Below are 12,282 nucleotides of genomic sequence, written 5' to 3'. Positions count from 1 at the left end.
TGCAATGTTTTAATTATGCACTAATGCACAAATGTTTGGCAGTGCTTAGGGTTATGATTACTCAGCTCCGACTACAGGCTGTCTCTGCAGCCAGAGGGAGACCTCCTCCTCCCAACTCTGGATCAAATCAGCACTAAATGGAGGTTATTACACCAATGTACATACAGTATATGGGGATGCGTTCCCGACGGGGTAGTTTCTTTCATATGAGCAAAAATATTCAGATTTCATTGGGGATACCGGTAATAGCGCCAATAATAATAATACAGGCGGTAAGCGTGCATGTGCATTACGAAAATGTTTTGACAGTCATCCTGTTGGGCCCCATTGTGTAAAATGTTCTCCAATTCAAGGTTCTGCGATCGGGGCTGACGATGATGGCGATGCTGGTAGTGCAATTCTGAACAAGGGGCACTGCTCAACACACCAGTCGATTTCGATCTCCACCTGAGGACGGCTGCTTACGTTGTGGCCGAAACGTCGTGAGAATTATTTTATTATAACACGTAGGCTTTCGCGACCAATGTTATTCATAATCAACGATTTTTGGGTTTAGATCGCGTTTATTTATAAATGTATCGAAACCCTCCACCACCCGACACGGCCAATCAGTAAAAAAGTGTCACATTGACAAAAGACATCCAGCATCATCGGGCAATTCGCCAGAATTCTGGCGAATTGCCCGATGATGCTGATTGCAATTACCAGCGAAACGTCGTACTCAAATTGTAAATGTTGTTGCTTCAACACACCGGTGGGCTAAAGCAGTGAACTATTTGTCTTTGTCAACGTGACACGTTTTTACTGATTGGCCGTGTCGGGTGGTGGAGGGTTACGACACATTTATAAATAAACGCGATCTAAACCCAAAAATCGTTGATTATGAATTATTTTATTATGTTTTATTATTTTTATTTTTGTATTACTTCCCTTCTACGTGACTGTACCGAAAGAACCAAGAAGATGAACAGCAGTCGATGTTAGTGCGTTGTCGCCATCAATTTCCTTTTGTACGGGGATTGAGTGTTTCCCCCTAGCACGAGTGGGTTTTCTCCGGGTGCTCCGGTTTCCTCCCACACTTTCATACGGAACACACTCAACATTATTAATCGGCTGAAAAAGATCTTACAACAAATAAAAAAAAACATGTAGCAATTCACCAGGAAACACCATATTCTAGATACGCAAGTGCATTTTATTGTTTCTAAAATTGTATTTTGCTGGACACTCTCCGCACCCCCACCACTCTCCCTCCCTCCCTTATATTGCAGGCGCCAAAGCCTTTATGGGGCCCTTCTGAGTTCTTTCTAGATTTGAAGGTTTCGTGACTGCAAGGATTCATACTCTTAGTTTTTTTTTCGGTAAAGTCACGTAGGAAAAAAAAGTGAAATTAAAATTTATAATAATAAAAATAAAATAACAAAAATCATTTCATTATTATTTTATTTTAATAATTTTAATTTATTTTTGTTAATTATTTTCTTTGTATTAATTTATTTACCTACGTGACTTTACCGAAAAAATTTCTGAGATCTGACGGGACGAGGCGCATTCCGCGTGAAGTTGTTCATCGCCAAAGCCGCGGGTTGGGTCTGGGACGCGCGCCGGCTGTCGCACGCACCACGAAGCGCCGTTTAGAAAATGCACAACAGAAAGTCAACTCCGAGGCCGTGAAATATGCTGGCACGGCGAACTTTGAACGTGAGTCAGTCTGCAACACGTTAGCGCAGGGGCTTGGCACCCAAATGAACACGAAGTGGCCTCTTTTTTTGTTTGTTTTAGAACTCGGTAAAAAACACTCACTTCAATATTTCAACGGCCGCAATTGCAACGTGGCGAATGCGAGACGGTGGTGGATATCTGAATACGCAACGGTCAAGAAACGAGTCCTCAAAGAGCCACCGCATACGGCTCCTGAGCCGCAGGTTGCCGATGCCCCCCCACCCCCCCCAGGGCCGGATTCAGGGGGCTGCAGCTCAGTGGGTCTCCGCCACCTGGAGGGGCCTCCAGAGATGAAGTGGAAAGTGATTTCAGATAAGAGCTGGCATTTGTTGCTAAATCGAGTGGAATTTAACCAAACTCAGTGAAAACCCGGGTTAAATAGTGGTTGTTGTTGTTTGTTGATGTTGGGTGCTGTCATTGATTTTCTGGCTGAAATTATGAATACATTTACAAACCGGCATTCGCAACCTCCGAAATAGACAACACTGACGGCAGTGCATGCCTGGTAAAGTCACGTAGATAAAAAAGAAAATACATTTTTTTTTGAAAATTGTATTTATTTCAAATTTTCTTTTTTTAGCAATTATATTCAATTTATTATTGTTATTGTTACCCTGCCGCCCACACGCGGGTTCTAAACACGTGGGTTTTTTTTTCGGGCACATAGTTTCGATGGCGTTGTTGATTGTGCCATCGCACCGATAATGAAATCGTCAGAAATGTCACCGATGGCTGTTGTAATCGTCGTCGTCGTCAAAATCGTCGTTGATGTCGTCATAGACGTCATTACTCTGACGTAAACTTTCGTAACTGCAGGAATTCCAATTCTTGGTTATTTCGGTAAAGTCACGTAGATAGGAAATAAAAATCAAATAGTTTAACACGTAGGCTTTCGCGACCAATATTATTCATGATCAACGTTTTTGGGTTTAGATCGCGTTATTTATAAATGTGTCGTAACCCTCCACCACCCGACACGGCCAATCAGTAAAAAGTGTCACGTTGACAAAAGACAAATAGTTCACTGCTTTAGCCCACCGGTGTGTTGAAGCGTGAAACCACAACATTTAAACATTTTTTAGGACGACGTTTCGCTGGTAATTGCATCCAGCATCGTCGGGCAATTCGACAGAATTCTGGCGAATTGCCCGATGATGCTGGATGTCTTTTGTCAATGTGACACTTTTTTACTGATTGTCCGTGTCGGGTGGTGGAGGGTTTCGATACATTAATAAATAACGTGATCTAAACGCAAAAACGTTGATTTTGAATAATATTGGTCGCGAAAGCCTACGTGTTCAACTTTTATTTGTATTTCATATCTACGTGACTTTACCGAAATAACCAAGAATATGAATTCCTGCAGTTACGAAAGTTTACGTCAGAGTAATGACGACATCAACGACGATTATGACGACGATTACAACAGCCATCGGTGACATTTCTGATGATTTCATCATCGGTGTGATTGCGATGGTGCAATCAACAATGCCATCGAAACTTTGTGCCCAAAAAAAAAACCCACGTGTTTAGAACCCGCGTGTCGGGCGGCAGGGTGACAGCGCCGGTGGTATGCGCCTGTACCTCGCAGCAACGAGGCCCCCTCTCCAGGTTCGAATCTTGACCCGGGTGCCTTCCTCCGAGCAGGTTGTGCTCTGAGTTCACCCTCTTTCCTTCCAAAGCTAAAGATAAACCACACGGGGTACGTGACTTTTACCGACAAAACCAAAGAGTACGAATCCTTGCAGTCACGAAAACTTCACATCTAGAATTAACACACGGGGCAATTGGCATGAGCACAAAACATCACAAAGCTGCCACGGCGCTCTGCATGCTGGACCCTGTAGTCCGCAAGTCACCGGTTCGATCTCCATCTCCGGTGCGGTGCAAGTTAAAACAACGCTGCAAAGTTTCTCTAATCCGCCCTGCCTCGCTCTGCCACTGTCCACTCTATACCCGGCAGTGCAAATGGGTCCGACCAGAGTGCAGGCGATGGGTGGGTCGCGTGTGCTGGCGTGAAGAAGTGTGGGTACTACCCAACTCTTTACAGGAGATGCCTGGTCAGCGTCGAAGAGTAGACCAAAGATAATCTCTCTCTCGATTCTCGTTCAGTGCCGAACCTTCCGTCGGCAGTGGTGGGTGAGCAAGACGTCGCGGGGTCGCGCCTTTAGCTTCCACCAACTTGTTCATTCAGACTCTGTCTTTCCGACAGACCTGTTCTTCACCTGAGGACGGCTGCTTGCGTTGTGGCCGAAATGTCGTGAGAATTATTTTATTATGTTTTATTTTTATTATTTTATTATTTCCCTTCTACGTGACTTTACCGAAAGAACCAAGTAGATTTCACCAACTTGTCAGCGCGCTTGCGGACTCTATTTTACGGACCTTATTTCGCACCTTACGGAGCCAACCATGCCAATCGGAGGTGCGGGGGAAGGACAACAAACTAACACACACACACACACAAAGCAAGAACACGACCTTTCAATCTTTTATTTAACAAAAATGAAGGAACATTTCCGCGCTGTTCTATTTTAGAACCGCTCGCAAATTAAACGATGACGATGACTGCGAAGCACCAAAGGCGTCGCGCCTTGCACGTCTGCTACCTTTGGCAAATGTCACCGTCACCATCGGCAAAGAGGCGCTCGCCGCGGTGCCCCAAGGCGCGGCTTTAAGCCACCGCCTGTGCAGTGACACCGCCACCACCACCACCACCGCCATCACAGCTACTACCACCGCCACCACCACCACCGCCACCACCGCCACCACCACCACCGCCACCACCACCGCCATCGCCACCAGAGCAAACCGCCAACACCGCCACCGCCTGTGCAGTGACACTGCCACTACCACCACCACTGCCGGCACCACCACCACCACCGCCACCACCACCACCGCCACCACCGCCACCACCACCCCCACCACCACTGCCACCACCACCACCGCCACCACCGCCACCACCACCACCGTGTGCGCCCCACCTTCACCTCCAACTTGACAATGAGATCGGTGGCATTTCGACGGGGGAGCCCGCACGCGTTCAGCGTGGGGCCAACGCCACTTTCGAGCCCAAGACCGAGAGCAGCCAGGGCCGAGTGCGCTGCGCGCGCGTTGCCAGACAGCAGTTGTTAACCGTACATTGTCCGGCACGACCCCCGACGTTTCGCTCCGAGTGCCGGGAGAAGCGAGCTGAATTCAGCCGCTCTTCCACGCTCGAGAAGGTGGGAGTCGCCCACATTTGACCCCACCGCATACGCAAAGCGACCTCGCCAATGTGGTGTGGCCATTGCCACAACTCGGTGGATAGAGGGGGTTGGGTGGTGGGGTGGAGGGCATTTAAGAAACGTGCACCGGCGTTGCAATTTCCGTGCAGCAAGAGTGAGCTGAAGACCCCTGCATTGCACACAATCTAGGGTGCTAACTAGACCACAACTCACTTCGGCTTCCCGGCACGTGGAAGCGAAACGTCGGACATCGTGCGGAACAACATCCCAACAACACAACGGAGGGCCACGTTACGGGGAGTGTTCCAGCTACAACGCATCCCCCTGCTCCAACAACGCGCATGGAGCAGTTGGATTGTTTTGCGTTTCACTATCAACGCGCACAATCAGCCGTGTGGCGGGTATAAGGGTAGAGGTGACCGAGCGGTTTCAGGGGTCAGATCAAATCACTGAGACGACCACCACTCAGAGCCTGGGTTCAAATCCAGGCAGACACCTGCGATCAAAACCGACTTCTCGAATGCAGCATCTTCCGGGGCAGCTCTCTGGCAGCCGATCGCTGCAGGGCTTGAAATTCATTGTGCTCGTGACGTGATTCCAAAAGTGCAGTTGGAATATAATTTGTGGGGGTGTGGGGGGGGGCATAAGCACGCAAGTTGATTTTTTGTCGTGTGAAGTCATTCGCGTGAGAAAGTGGCAGCTGCGGCCCCATGACTTGACCCCAGCCAGGAAGCCCCATGAGTTGATCCCAACCAGGAAGCCCCATGAGTTGATCCCAACCAGGAAGCCCCATGACTTGACCCCAACCAGAAGACCCCATGACTTGACCCCAACCAGGAAGCCCCATGACTTGACCCCAACCAGGAGACCCCATGGCTTGACCCCAACCAGGAAGCCCCATGGCTTGACCCCAACCAGGAGACCCCATGGCTTGACCCCAACCAGGAAGCCCCATGGCTTGACCCCAACCAGGAGGCCCCATGACTTGACCCCAACCAGAAGACCCCATGACTTGACCCCAACCAGGAGGCCCCATGACTTGACCCCAACCAGGACTCCCCATGACTTGACCCCAACCAGAACTCCCCATGACTTGACCCCAAGCAGGAGGCCCCATGACTTGACCCCAACCAGGAGACCCATGACTTGACCCCAACCAGGACTCCCCATGACTTGACCCCAACCAGGAGACCCCATGACTTGACCCCAACCAGGAAGCCCCATGAGTTGATCCCAACCAGGACTCCCCATGACTTGACCCCAACCAGGAGGCCCCATGACTTGACCCCAACCAGGAGGCCCCATGACTTGACCCCAACCAGGAGACCCCATGACTTGACCCCAACCAGGAGGCCCCATGACTTGACCCCAACCAGGAGGCCCCATGACTTGACCCCAACCAGGAGACCCCATGACTTGACCCCAACCAGGAGGCCCCATGACTTGACCCCAACCAGGAGACCCCATGACTTGACCCCAACCAGGAGGCCCCATGACTTGACCCCAACCAGGATACCCCATGACTTGACCCCAACCAGGAGGCCCCATGACTTGACCCCAACCAGGACTCCCCATGACTTGACCCCAACAAGGAGACCCCATGACTTGACCCCAACCAGGAGGCCCCATGACTTGACCCCAACCAGGACTCCCCATGACTTGACTCCAACCAGGAGACCCCATGACTTGACCCCAACCAGGAGGCCCCATGACTTGACCCCAACCAGGAGGCCCCATGACTTGACCCCAACCAGGACTCCCCATGACTTGACTCCAACCAGGACTCCCCATGACTTGACCCCAACCAGGAGGCCCCATGACTTGACTCCAACCAGGAGACCCCATGACTTGACCCCAACCAGGACTCCCCATGACTTGACCCCAACCAGGAGGCCCCATGACTTGACTCCAACCAGGACTCCCCATGACTTGACCCCAACCAGGACTCCCCATGACTTGACCCCAACCAGGAGGCCCCATGACTTGACTCCAACCAGGAGACCCCATGACTTGACCCCAACCAGGAGGCCCCATGACTTGACCCCAACCAGGACTCCCCATGACTTGACCCCAACCAGGACTCCCCATGACTTGACCCCAACCAGGAGACCCCATGACTTGACCCCAACCAGGAGGCCCCATGACTTGACCCCAACCAGGAGGCCCCATGACTTGACCCCAACCAGGACTCCCCATGACTTGACCCCAACCAGGAGGCCCCATGACTTGACCCCAACCAGGAGGCCCCATGACTTGACCCCAACCAGGAGGCCCCATGACTTGACCCCAACCAGGACTCCCCATGACTTGACTCCAACCAGGAGGCCCCATGACTTGACCCCAACCAGGACTCCCCATGACTTGACCCCAACCAGGAGGCCCCATGACTTGACCCCAACCAGGAGGCCCCATGACTTGACCCCAACCAGGAGGCCCCATGACTTGACCCCAACCAGGACTCCCCATGACTTGACCCCAACCAGAACTCCCCATGACTTGACCCCAACCAGAACTCCCCATGACTTGACCCCAACCAGGACTCCCCATGACTTGACCCCAACCAGGAGACCCCATGACTTGACCCCAACCAGGACTCCCCATGACTTGACCCCAACCAGGAGACCCCATGACTTGACCCCAACCAAGAGACCCCATGACTTGACCCCAACCAGGAGACCCCATGACTTGACCCCAACCAGGAGACCCCATGACTTGACCCCAACCAGGAGGCCCCATGACTTGACCCCAACCAGGAGACCCCATGACTTGACCCCAACCAGGAGACCCCATGACTTGACCGCAACCAGGACTCCCCATGACTTGACCCCAACCAGGAGGCCCCATGACTTGACCCCAACCAGGAGACCCCATGACTTGACCCCAACCAGGACTCCCCATGACTTGACCCCAACCAGGAGGCCCCATGACTTGACCCCAACCAGGAGACCCCATGACTTGACCCCAACCAGGAGGCCCCATGACTTGACTCCAACCAGGAGGCCCCATGACTTGACCCCAACCAGGACTCCCCATGACTTGACCCCAACCAGGAGGCCCCATGACTTGACTCCAACCAGGAGGCCCCATGACTTGACCCCAACCAGGAGACCCCATGACTTGACCCCAACCAGGACTCCCCATGACTTGACTCCAACCAAGACTCCCCATGACTTGACCCCAACCAGGAGGCCCCATGACTTGACCCCAACCAAGACTCCCCATGACTTGACCCCAACCAGGAGGCCCCATGACTTGACCCCAACCAGGAGACCCCATGACTTGACCCCAACCAGGAGGCCCCATGACTTTACTCCAACCAGGAGGCCCCATGACTTGACCCCAACCAGGACTCCCCATGACTTGACCCCAACCAGGAGGCCCCATGACTTGACCCCAACCAGGAGGCCCCATGACTTGACCCCAACCAGGAGGCCCCATGACTTGACCCCAACCAGGAGGCCCCATGACTTGACCCCAACCAGGAGACCCCATGACTTGACCCCAACCAGGACTCCCCATGACTTGACCCCAACCAGGAGACCCCATGACTTGACCCCAACCAGGACTCCCCATGACTTGACCCCAACCAGGAGGCCCCATGACTTGACCCCAACCAGGAGGCCCCATGACTTGACCCCAACCAGGAGGCCCCATGACTTGACCCCAACCAGAACTCCCCATGACTTGACCCCAACCAGGACTCCCCATGACTTGACCCCAACCAGAACTCCCCATGACTTGACCCCAACCAGAACTCCCCATGACTTGACCCCAACCAGGACTGCCCATGACTTGACCCCAACCAGGAGACCCCATGACTTGACCCCAACCAGGACTCCCCATGACTTGACCCCAACCAGGAGACCCCATGACTTGACCCCAACCAAGAGACCCCATGACTTGACCCCAACCAGGAGACCCCATGACTTGACCCCAACCAGGACTCCCCATGACTTGACCCCAACCAGAACTCCCCATGACTTGACCCCAACCAGAACTCCCCATGACTTGACCCCAACCAGGACTCCCCATGACTTGACCCCAACCAGGAGACCCCATGACTTGACCCCAACCAGGACTCCCCATGACTTGACCCCAACCAGGAGACCCCATGACTTGACCCAACCAAGAGACCCCATGACTTGACCCCAACCAGGAGACCCCATGACTTGACCCCAACCAGGAGACCCCATGACTTGACCCCAACCAGGAGGCCCCATGACTTGACCCCAACCAGGAGACCCCATGACTTGACCCCAACCAGGACTCCCCATGACTTGACCCCAACCAGGAGGCCCCATGACTTGACCCCAACCAGGAGACCCCATGACTTGACCCCAACCAGGAGGCCCCATGACTTGACTCCAACCAGGAGGCCCCATGACTTGACCCCAACCAGGACTCCCCATGACTTGACCCCAACCAGGAGGCCCCATGACTTGACTCCAACCAGGAGGCCCCATGACTTGACCCCAACCAGGAGACCCCATGACTTGACCCCAACCAGGACTCCCCATGACTTGACCCCAACCAGGACTCCCCATGACTTGACTCCAACCAGGACTCCCCATGACTTGACCCCAACCAGGAGACCCCATGACTTGACCCCAGCCAGGAATGTCCATGGCTGCAGTCAAGCCCACCCCCCCCAACCCCCGCCAAACGAATTAAGAGATCACACGGGAGAAATGATTTGCTGACAAAATGATATATTAACAATAAACACGATACAAGATTCAAGTTTGTGAGAATGTTTCGTTTGAATACAATACACACTTTAAACCATTCGCATAATCACAGACTAACAGAGCAAGTCTATCCTCAGCATCATCACCACTACCGCCATCATCATCATCTCACAGTGTTTAAAATAGCTTTGAGGTTAAACCGAGGGAGCGGTGGTGCATTTGTTCACATATTTGCACTTTTACTTCAAAGGCGACTGAACTGATGGTAGGGACGCCCCAACCTCCCCCCCCCGCAACCATCAGCCCCCCACATCGTTTTCCAACACCCACACTGACCAGCGTGGTCAAGTATGGTCAAACAATCCCTTTGATCAGCAGCCGGCTGACAAAATGTCGACATCCCTTCTATCGGCGAGACACCATCGCACCTCGACTGGAACGCGCGCAGGAGCGCATGGGTTCGATCCCGGACCCTGTTGTACATTTGGAGTCGGTGTGTTCTCTCTCTTCCCGTGGTGGCTGCGTGGATTACTCTCCGGGTTTCTCCACTCTTGCCCTCCAAGTGCGGACATTATTTGTCTGCTACTCTACATTCACACGTGATGATGACGATGATGGCGGTAGACACGACTTTGAGGAGCTGTCATGTGTGGGTATGAGGCCTCTGGAAGAGCGATAATAGCTCAGTGGGCCTTACCTTAACACCGTTTAATAGCTTAGAATCATCATTAGTCATGCACAGCAAGCTAGCCGAACAAATGAAGACCATCCATATATCTATACGAGGGATGGTAAAACGACATTGTGCGATGCACATACATTGCAACATTTTCATTCAGCGCTTTTATAAATAGTGCACGCGTTGACTTTGGTAAGTAATACAAAATATATATATATCAAGAAACATAATTGGACGGACCAAAACATCCCCGTTTGATCTCCCGTCGTCAAAAGGCCACGGGGTGTGGGCCCAGCAGCTATGGAAACTGAAATTGACTTCGCGTTTTGATCCTTGACAGTTCCGTGCGATCTTCGTTTTGGTTGCTCGTCGCCACAGAACCCCTGCGACGAAGCGATGCCCTATCGTGAATGTCACGGCGAGCGATTGAAGCTGACCCCCCTCCCCCCCCCACCTCCGGAATCAGCCGAGGCTACGGCCTGGCACGTGTTCTGGGGGGGCCGGGGGGGGGGGGTGGTGGCGCTCGTTTGGTCGCAACTTCGCAAGCGAGTCGTCGTGAGCCATAGCGAACCGTCCCCCCCCACCCACCCAGACCCCCACACGCGGAATATCCTGCCCAAGATGGCTGACTTTTATTCGCAGTTAATATTGTGGGTAAAGAGATTCCTAGCCGATCGGATTTCTTCGGGGTGAATAAAGATTTTGATGATCTTTTGGGATGTTTTTGTATCATGCCTTTATTATCACGACCCAGGGTTCTACGGGAAAGATAATATCACGCTGCCGTGAATACCTTCGTAATTTCAGAATCACAAATCTTTATTCAGACTGAAGGAATCCGATGAGCTATGAAGCTCTTTTTCTCAGATGTCCAGTTCACCTTAGACATCCCTGCTGCTGCTCATGGTGAAAATAACTGACGTGAGTTGAGAGACTTTACATCAGCATAGTATATTTGAAGTGTAAATTTTAAATATTAATCTTAAAAACACACACAATATGCTCTGATATAGTCTGTTCTCCTGTGACGCGTGTTGTTTTCATAACGCGAATCGGATACAATTCTAGGAATGTGTTCGGAATTTTTGTTTTAGAACGCGGTGGCGAGGTGGATATAACGTGACAGAGTGAATGGAACGACGTCGCGCGAGTAGAAATAGTGCGCTCGTACGGCGGCCTCGGCATAGCATCACACAAAGCGGGATGCTGCTGGATGATCCTGGATGCTACTCACGCACCTCGGTCTTTGTTCAGCCTGCGAACGCATCTCACGTGTTATCGCGGACTGTGCTTCACTCCTAAATGTTATATATTCTGATAACGAGATTTCCCCGTGTTCGTCAGGAACGCAGCTACTACCGCGTTATAGGAGAACAGGCTGTACATTTTAAGAAATAATAATGTTTCACTAGCCCCTTGCAACGTTGCTCAGGAAGCAAGAGCGTTCACAAATAGTGCAGTAAATCCGAACAAACAAACACATAATGTACGCTACGCGTTGGTCGGCACGCAGTCCGAACGCTTTGCGTTGTGCGCTGGGAGCTTCTTCAGGAAGCTGAAAATGCCGACGGAGTTGACTGAACGAAGGGGCTGCTTCATCCTGCAAGTAGCTTCCCAGCGCGTAGAGCGGAACGTCGGACATCGCGTCGAGCAAACCAATTTTTTTTCAGAGCCAAATAAGGCACAATCGTGGACAGAAAACGTACGCGATAGTTGGCTACCTACAACTGCGTTGGCTGGAGCAGCAACTTTAATTCGACATTCGTACAGTGGGAACGAGGCTCGCTGACGCCAAATGTGAAGCCACTTTGTTGAGCTATCATTTGTGGCCAGGTCGCTTCTGACAAAGAAGTGAATACCTCAGTGGGCTTTGCCTGGTGGGATGGGGAAGGTTGAGTTGTATTAGTATGCATTTGGGTGATTTGTTTTCCTTTCTTGTACTTTGCACGATCGTTGTGTTTTCGTA

This window comes from Lethenteron reissneri, chromosome 2, assembly GCF_015708825.2.
Source record: "Lethenteron reissneri isolate LAM-NWPU_2019-01 chromosome 2, ASM1570882v1, whole genome shotgun sequence".
Classification (NCBI taxonomy): Eukaryota; Metazoa; Chordata; class Hyperoartia; order Petromyzontiformes; family Petromyzontidae; genus Lethenteron; species Lethenteron reissneri.
Note: the sequence above shows the minus strand (reverse complement) of the source record.